Raw genomic sequence first — 10436 nt, 5'->3', positions numbered from 1 at the left:
ACCAGCCCTGGCACGCATAGTGCACTTTAGTAGGGACTTTACTAGTAAGACAAACATACCAATTATGGACAACCAGTTACTGATAAAGTCAGGTTCCTTACTAAAATTCTAACATGGAACCTTAGGTCGATGTCTCTTTTTTTCCTGCTGAAAAGTGTAAAGGGGAGAAACAATTCATTCTAGACTTTTCGAATATCCGATAATAACCATGACTCAGAGATGACAGACTCCAGCTTCAGTTTAGGGGGTTTATTACAAAGTTAAAAACAGCTGGATATACAAGCACCTCAAAAAGAGGTTGTAGAAATACATGGGAACTAATACAAAACCCAAACTACGAATCCAGCGGCTCCTGTGAATCATGAAAATAATAAACAATTTCAAAAATAGCAAGAACAGCTCCAACATTCAAGTCGGACCTCATTTGAGGGACAGAAAAGAAAAACGTTAGACTTTCCCTACACTTTTGCTAAGATGACATCCCTACTTAACATTTCCCAGACAAAACCAATCAAAGGTGTGAGCTTGTGAAGTCTTCCTAAGAAGCCCATTCACAGAGTAAGTCAGATGACTAAAGCTACAGAGTTCATTCTAAGATACTCGTCTCAAATCAATCCCATGACTCCTGCCTCATCAGGTCACCCTCTACCTCTCTGAACCTCTCTCTTTCTCCTTCCTCAATTTTACACACACAGTAACCCACGACCTGCGTTGGTCACTCAGACACTCGCTCTCTTGTTCCCTATCTCGGGTGGGTTGTCTTTCTCCCTCCTCCTCTCCTCCCTTGGGGCGCTTTCCCTAATACAAAATGCAAAAATGTAGAACATGCCCACAGATCACCTCATGCTAACGGACTCCTCTCCTAGGTAGTTTTCTACCGTCTTCTCCGTGTGGATCCCGTTGACCTTGATTTCCAGCCTCCTCAGTGAGAATGAACATCGGCTCCCAATTATCGGAATTCCTTATACAATGTTTCATCTCTCCTCCATGCCTAACAAAAGGCGTTAGTTCTAACTAACAAAGGCAGCTTCTTCCACCTGCAACTGAAACGTGAGAATCGAACATCTTTGCATGCACATGAAATTCGCTGACTACTTCCAAATGAGAGCTTACCAAGGAAAATACAGTTCAGGCCTGCACAATTCAGCTAACATAAGAATAAATGAACAGGCCTTTCATAGCAAAACGTGAACATTCATTTAGGCCTTGACACATCAGGGTTTACACACATTAATAATGCTCTTGCTACAAACGTCTATCATTATTACATGTTAAGCATAGCTTGTTATTTCTTCTTGCAATCTTCATCATGGTGCACATTTAATTCAAAATGCATTTCATCACACATAAGCTTTTCATTAAACAGCTGCAACATACTAAGGATTACAACATCAAAAATAAACAACTTTTTGTTTTCTTCTTTGGATAACACTAAATCATTTCCTAGTACTTCACTTACACATTATGTAAATACAACACAATTCTACTGATCGAAATTAATACAAAACACAAAATATATATATATACGGCTGCGGACTATCTGTGATTATGATGCACCCCTCAAATTTTAGTGCACCATCATGCTCTATTAGTTCCCCCCTCCGATGACTAGTGTCATCAGAACAAATCACACTCCCTGGAGAAAGAACCGACCTAAACAGAGCTTGTAGACATTCTTCCCTGTCGGAACCTCTCTAGGCTTTTGATATATTTGTGATGACTGTCCTGCAGTCTTTCCATCCTTCTCTCTTGCTCCTAAGGGATCTCTCAACTCTGCTTGCCCTATGCCACTTATAGAGTCAACAGAATCACACAAACCACCACTATAATGATAGGTTTCAAGATGTATCCAAGAATTCCTTGTCCCAGGGAAGCTAACCAACTCCCTACCTTATCAAATCCTTTTCCAACCTTATCCCGAATGCCTTCAGTGGCCAAATCATGCACCTCATGGCGTATCTCAGTATTGTTACTTATATACCTCTTCAGATATTTACTGTTATGAGGTATATAACTACAACACTCTTGGAATTTCAACATTTTACAGACACCACCCTCTTTTGCCAATAAAACATCTAAAGCAAGATGATTTTGTAAATGCTTCAAATCCTCCACATGATACATCTTGGGAAAAACCATTGCCACATAACACGTACGATACCAATTCAATGGCAATCGCACATAGGCATTCTTCCCACATACAAAGTACACATTTGGCACCAATTGTATCGCATCTTGCAAAAATTTCTTTGCTGAGGTCTCAATGGTGAAAATATGATCACATACACTTTCTCCCACAAAGACCTTATCATAGTAGGTTTGCACTTGTCTCACACACAACTTTCCTCTTTGCAGAAAATCTAATGCAATTGGACCACTACTCCCTTTAGCCGTGTGAGCTAACTCCTCTTTGGTCCACTCAACTTTACCTCCCTTGTTGTAATTGTTTCCAATTAGTTGTCTATGTCTATCTTCTACTTGGTCTATAAACGTATTTTCTACATCTGTTAGTGAACATGTTAAGTTGTGTAAGTGTGCATAACCTGTATCTACGGTTACAGGAGGTATGAAATACTTCCCTATTTTATCTTCCTGCTTGTAGTAGTCACACTTATTCAAATGCTTATAAGCTGGAACTTCTGAAAGCACTACATCATAATTAGAAAAATAATGCTCATAATGACCCTTGTCATAAAACATACTAAATAACAAACTACTAGTAATACAATACGTCAAAGGAAGATGATGGTATTGAATACCTTCCTACACAGACGCAGGTAACTGCATACACACATAACAATCTCTCACATCCATCGTGTTAACATACTCGTATAGCAGCTTTGCATATGCGTTAAGCGTGTAATCACCTTTAGACAAATCTACAGGCAACATACGGCTAGTTTGATCTAGCATAGCCTTTTAAGCTCCTACAATACCCTCTTTTGTGCTAGAAGTGATAGGTGTGGACGTCCCTTGTACCCACACTTCCCAAACTTCTGCATCATGTGAAAGAATTACAGATACAACAATTACTATTAGAGTTGCTACTATCTCTCCTACAATAAACGTACCTATTACATACTTAGACCTGCGGTTCGAAGTTTCAGACTTCATCTTTAACTTGTCGATTCAGCTCAACGAGAGGATACACAAGAGTCTCTTTCTTCCTCTTCAGATTGCTTGTTCCAACAGTTCAAACATTTCAAACACGGTTCCTGGAAATTCTGAAAATCTGTTTCACAGCTTAGTTCCCCTAATTTATTTACACAGTCCAAAAGATTTCCCTAGCCCTCTTTCTTCTTCTACAGGAAAAACTCTAAGTTTATTCTTCTTCCCCTCGGACCTAGGTTATCTTCTTTGAAACCTTTATTTACAGTTCACAGTTCATTCAGTCTCTTATAAGTTCAGAACCAATTTCAATCAACACACTATGCAAAATTTCATGACGAACAGCTGTGATCTCTTGGGCTGGTGGCTGATATCCAAAAGTCGGAAAGAACAATTCCTAAAGGATCACAATCCGCAGCCTTGCTCAATACTGGAGGTCTCGGGACGGTGATTGTCAGCACCCCCTCTATTTCCAGTCCAGGAACTATCAATCCCACCTCGAATTTCAACTTGGGTGTTCTGGTGATCACTCGCGAAGACCTCAGTCTTCCGGTCCCCACCACTCCCGGCATCTGTTACCAGATAAGTCCAATCCGGGGCAGCGTACTTCTGACAAGGCACTCATACTCTCCTTGACCTTCTTGGACCCTCTTGAGCTTGCTCTACTTCGCTCACCTCGGATTCAGAAGTCTCCTACACAGGGGCAAGATCTCTCTCAGGGGCTAGTCTCAAGTTTATCCTTCTTTGTCTTTCAGGCCATGAATCCTCTGCAGCATCAGCTTTTCTTCTCTGCCCCGACCACCTTGCTCGCCAGTCACTTCAGTTGAGTCTGACTCTATACAATTCACAACGTTATCTTCTCCCTCAGAGTCAATACCTGGGTCTTGGGTAGCGTAATCCTCCTCAGCTTGATCCGGTGAACCAGCTTCATCAGCAACCCCCACTGGTTGGCTTGCCCTCTCTAGTGGCCCTGCTGCCAAGGATTTTCGTCTCCAAGCGGGGGAGCGTCTTCCAGGGGTCCTGGAACTCTGCGAGTATGGAATGCATGTATCTAAGTCAGCAACCCTCCACACTTTACCGTTGTATTCGTCACCAGGATCACCTGATAAGGACCTCTCCCACGGGCTTCACAACAACATTTCCTCACATGCTTGCGGACTAGCACCCAGTCGCCTGGACACAGGTCATGACAAAGATCTCTCGAGGTCAGGCAGTTGCACCTTCCACCTGGTGAGACACAGAACGGACCACATCAACCAGTCCCTTGCAATAGTCAAGGATCAAATCATCTGTGATGTTTATCAAGGCTGTGGATGGCACTGCTGGTAATCTCATAGCCCTCCCCATCAGAATCTCATGGGGTGAAAAACCAGTCCGCCTAACAGGGATACTACGAACACTCATCAGCACCAGTAACAATGCATCCGGCCATCTCAGAGATGTAGAAGAACAAACTTTTGCCATCCTCATTTTCAATGTCCCATTAATCTGCTCCACCATACCAGAAGCCTATGGTCGATAGCTACAATGCAGTCTCTGATCAACATTTAAAGCAGCACAAAGTAGTTTCATGATTTCACTGTGGAAATGTGTTCCTCTATCCGCCTCCAATGAAGTTGGAAACCCGAACCTTGGAATTAATTCCCTAAGTAACAATTTTGCCACTGTAAGGCTATTACACCTTCGTGTCGGGTACGCTTCCACCCACCTTGAGAAAATACACACCACAACCAAAACCTATCTCAAACCATTGCATCTGGGCATCTCGATAAAATCAAGCTGTATCCTATTGAAAGGCCCTCCACACCTCCCAATATGGCTCAATGCAAACACAGTGTCTTTCCAGCATTCATTTGTTGACACGTAACACACCGATGACACACTGCTTCAGCAAACGCACGAAACACTGGGTTATACCACGTCTGTCTGAACACTCGCACCATAGCTTCCCTTCCAAGATACACTGCTCCATGAATCTGTCTCGCCATAGAACTGAATAAATCATCTGGTAACACTGCTCGACCATCATTTGAAATTCAAATCCCTTCATCTCCTTTTTCACATCCTGCTCTAATCCACACAGCTTTTCCCTCATATGATGCCTCTCCCTGCAGACGCTTGAGCTCATCCCAAGTGTCTGCCATGGCTAACATCATGCTGAGCTCATTTTTTTCTGGTCTCTCTCCTGTATAATCTCAAGTAAAAATGCACCCTTGTTCAGCACAAAAACGTGCAACTTCGTCTGCATACCTATTTCCAAGAGAAACAAAGTCATTTTTCCTCCCATGGGCTGCACATTTTACCACAGCAATTTCCTTTGGACGCTGTAAAGCTTCCAACAATTCCCTCACATATTCCCCGTTTCTAATGGGAGATCCTGATGACGTTAGAAACCCTCTCTGTGACCATAGCTGTTCGACGTTATGAACCACACCGAACCCGTACTGACTGTCAGTGTAAACAGTAATTCGAATTTGGTCAGCAGCCAAACAGGCGCGAGTCAGAGCAATGATTTTAGCTACCTGTGCGGAGTAGACTCCCTGTAAACAAGCAGGTTCCACAACTCCAGAAATGGTGCACACAGCAAATGCTGCTCTCAAATGACCCACATTGTCTCTTAAGCACACACCATCTATGAAAAAGATTTCATCAGGCTCAGATAGAGGTTCGTCAACAATGTAAGGCCTCGGTTTGGTGCAAAGTTCAGTCACATCGTGACAGTCATGGTCCTCACATTCTTCATCAGCAATATTTGACACAGGCATTAAAGTAGCATGATTCAAAACAGTACATCGTTTCAAAGTCAAATTTTCTGAGGCAAGTATAATCTGCTCAGAACGGGTGAGTCTATTGTTGTCATATGCTGTGTCTTGGTTCTCGTCATCAAGAGCTCTACTGAATGTGGAACAAAAACCGTAAGTGGATGACCCATCACAATACTCTCACATTTCTCAGTACTGACACCGGTTGCAGCAACGAATTTGAGACATCCGGGCAATGCTGAAGCTACTGGATCTAAAGTAGGCGAGAAGTAAGCAACTGGTCTACGGAGTCCTCCATGACTCTGAACTATGACTGACAAAGCGCAGCCTACTCGCTCATAACAGAACAGTGAAAAGGACTTGTTATCGTCTGGCATCCCCAGAGCTGGAGCACAACATAGGCTGTCTCTCAGCTCCAGAAATGCAACCAGGCAGTCATGATCCCAAGGCACTGGATCACTCACATCCTTGTGCATCAGCCACTGCAGGGGCTTCGCCTTCAAGGAGAAATTTGGGATCCATTGGCGACAGTATCCAATCATCCCCAAGAACATCCTGACTTCCTTTTGTGTGGCGGGCACACTCATGTTCATGATTACCTCAATTCGGTCTGGTGACACTTTCCTTTTGCCTTTCTCTATTTGATGACCCAAATACTGACACTCACTCAAGCAATACTGTAACTTGCTCGGTGACACCTTGTCCCCATTCTCCTCTAGATGGTTTAGTAACGCTACAGTATCGATACTGCAAGCATCCTCTGTCTCGGACGCAATTAAGTGGTCATCGATGTACTGCACAAGAACCAAATTCTGTGGCAATACGAGACTCTCAAGATTCTTCTTCAAAATCTGATTAAAAATCAGTGGGCTCTCTGTATACAGTTGAGGAATACAACACCACGTTAACACACGGTCTTCCAGCCGGAAGGCAAACAAAAACTGGCTCTCCTCATGTAAGGGTACTGAAAAAAATGCTTGACACAGTTCAATCACTGTGAACCATTCAGCTTCACATGGGATCTGAAACAGTATCACTGATGGATTTGGTACCACAGGACAACATGGAACCACAATCATATTGACCTTGTGCATGTCTTGCACAATTCTATATTTCCCACTCGGTTTCGGCAATCCCATGATTGGTGAGTTACATGGACTCCCCATTATCTCCTTCAGAATTTCCTGTTCGATCATAGACTCGATCACCGGCTTGAATCCTGCAATCGTCTCCGGTGACAGATTATATTGGGGTGTTCTCGGAAACTCAGCATTGGGTTTAACTTGGATCTTAACTGGCTCAACCCCCTTGATCAGTCCTACCTCTTCTTCGGTGAAATCCCATACATCTAGAGAGACAGAGTCCCTCAGGTCTAGGGTAGTTCTTCGACTGTCAACAGAGGATATTCCTTCACACATAAGTTCTGATTCACTACCTGCGAACGCAGCGTCATCATCATTGGTCTGTAACTCCACTCCCTTGGGTGTGCAATAGCTGGTGCAATTCAGTTTTAACAAAAGATCACGACCCAACAAACAGACTGAACTCGAGTCACATACCACAAATTGGTGTCTATCCTGAAAGGTTCCTATTCCTACAGGTACCGGTTCGGTCAATAGGTTGTTCATTCTCTTGTTGGCTACTCCTACGACTTGAATCGATTGTCCCAAAAGTGGCAAGTTGGGAACTACTGCAGATCTCACAGTAGAACGGGTAGCACCAGTGTCAACCAAAAAGGTGGTTGGGTGACCGTCAACATCTGCCTCTACATACCGTCCTCTCTGGTTCACCTCTAAGCCTGCTCTAAGCGTACAGTCCTCCTCCCCCTCAGGCAGGTACTGTCATTGCCCTAGGTCTGAGTCAATCTCACCAAAGGTCTTGATCAAAGGCATCTGCTGGAATGTTCGGTTTCGCTGTGGGATTCTCGGTGGCTGGGGAGCTTGTACCTGTGGACCTATTGTCCCCCCTTGTACAGATCTGGGTCTCGTCACTGTATTGACGACCTCAGGTGCCTGCACCACTTCCTCCTGCTGAATCTGATTAGCTGGATTAGACCTACACTCACGCTTCTAGTGCCCGATCTTGTGACAATCATGACACACAGTGGTCTTCTTTAGGGTAGCAACGTCTATTCCTGTCTTAGGATCTATGGGTTTCCCCTTTCCTTGTCCTGATGTATTCTGAGTCCCTCCTTGATTATTTCCTTGTCTTCTTCCTAAAGTCCCTCCATCTGACTGTGTCTGTTCTTCCTTTTCTGCATTCTGCATTTGGACCAGCATCAGCTTATCTTTAAGCTTTTTGTGCTTCGAGTCCACTTCATCACTGCAGTATCTGGCATACTGTAGAATTTTATCCACAGATTTATTCTGCCAGCAAATCAGATGTTGCTGAATCATAAGGCTAACTTCTGGTCTCAATCGTAAAACAAATTTGGAGATGAACTGTCCCATATCCTTTGGGTCAAGGGTGTCCAACCCACTGTACTGCTTGAAAGCCTGCAAGAGCCTCTCATAGTAGGCATCTACAGTCTCCTTTGACTCATGAACAGTTCTGTTTATCTTTACCCAATCAATATCTTAGATTGCAGCCACATGATTACCTTCTCGTACTTTTTCATAGCCAGAGGTGAAGGGCCATGTGTAACAGAATCTCGCTCAGGTTCTGAAGACAGCCAATCAACCGCGATTTTACAAGCTGACCACAAATCGCTTGGTACTACAATATTAAACAATGTATTCAAATCAATCCACAGCACTTTTGACATTTTTACAAATCGATCAACTTGTTTGTACCACTCAACAGGATTTTCCCTCAGCCGAGGAAAATCAGCGGTAAATGCTGCTAAATTACCTTTACTCCAAGGCACATGCACATATCCTCCACTCGGCACCTACCCTCCACTCTGTACCTCCCACAACGGAAAGGCCTCTACTATAACTGTTCCTCCTCCCGGAGGTGGTGTTTCCCCTATGCTCTTTCTAGCACTCTTCTTCTTTGACCACCTTTCCTCCTACTTGTCAAGCATGCTCCACGCAATTCCCGAGAATGCGTCTTCCGACCTATGACTCTTTTCTCTTCTAATTCCTGATCACTATAATTTAACCTGTGATTTCCCTGCAACTTCTTCGTCTTGGTCAAATCCACATCATATCTCTGTGCCAAATCTGTTAATTTCTCGTGGGCTCTCCTCGCCTTGCGAGTCACATCCTTCGCCACAAACACCAATTCATTTGGCTCATAGAGTTCTATCCTTTCTAAAGGCAAATTCCCACTGATTATCTCCTCCACTTCTGCCTTTAATCTCACTACATCTGACACCTTGACCCTTAAATCTGCTTTAATTGTCCCTCAACTTGATCTGCCACTATTTGACTCTCCACTCTCACTGCTCTGGTCTTCCCGCTGATTCTCTTCCATTAAGTTCCGTGGAACAGATCGATTCCCCGAAACTCCCTGACTATTAGCTCTTTCCATCATCCCTCCATGAGGGCCTCTCACTGGGTGTTCGCACATCCTCAGATCAGAGCGCGAGTCAGCCAATGACCCTGTCCTCACTGCTCTTGGTTCCACCTGCCCCCTTCAGGAATCTGCTGTGGCTGGAAATGGTGTGCTCGATTCTACAGGTCTCAAAGGATGACCACTTCCACTCACTGTCTCTTTCCCTGTGAAACCAATACTTCCTCCCATCGTTGACCATACTAGACTTCCACTTCCTGCCTGATCTGGATCGTATACTGACACTATGGGGCCGATGGTAACCGTTACTGTAAGAGCTTCCGGTAGTCTGGTAACTGTGTTAGTTTCATTTGCTTCCATTCCCCTCAACGGTTGTGTCCCTATTCTCTCTGTTCCCGCTGAAATCGCCTCTCTCACTCCCACACTGGCGTTTTCCTGTGGCTCTCTACACTCCTCTGTAAGTTCTCTCATTCCCTCTTCCGAACTTGGATTATATGGAGGCGGATGCTCTGCCAACAACATCTCCAAGAAGCTGTCATCTGTATCACTGTTGTCTGCCTCTTCTTTCCTCTACTGTGCATCTCTCACTTTTACTAATAAAGGAAACAACCTATCTCCCTCGATGGTGTCTACCCTCCATCTTTTCGTCAGTGCATCCGACCGTGCATCTTGGAATGCCCTGAGACCTTTTAATTCTTTCCTGACTTCGTTCTCTTCTCCTCGCATACGCTGCTCTTTTCCATGCATCTAATGTTCAAACTGTGTTGGTCTGAGTAGAAGCTGCAACGCATTCATCACTGCTCTCAATTGATACAACACATCAAGTCTAAATGAACCATAACGTGGGAGAGCCAAATCTTCCTCTTTTTCAGTCATCTTTTGCCAATTCTGAAGCCAAAGTATAGTATGGAGCCCTACGTTCGTAGCGATATAATGGGCTGGGGTATCCTCGGGCGGTGCTTCTTCCCCCACTCGAGTTACCACTCCTCTATCTCCCCTACAAAGATCTCACAATACCTTAAAACATTTCATGATGAAATCAACTTTCCTTTACACACAGTGTTTTTGTTTTACTTCCTGATGTCAATCCACCAAAACCAGAGTGGCTTT

This window comes from Triturus cristatus, chromosome 2_1 (assembly GCF_964204655.1).
Source record: "Triturus cristatus chromosome 2_1, aTriCri1.1, whole genome shotgun sequence".
Classification (NCBI taxonomy): Eukaryota; Metazoa; Chordata; class Amphibia; order Caudata; family Salamandridae; genus Triturus; species Triturus cristatus.
The sequence above is the reverse complement of the archived record's forward strand: the minus strand, read 5'-3'. Positions refer to the sequence as shown.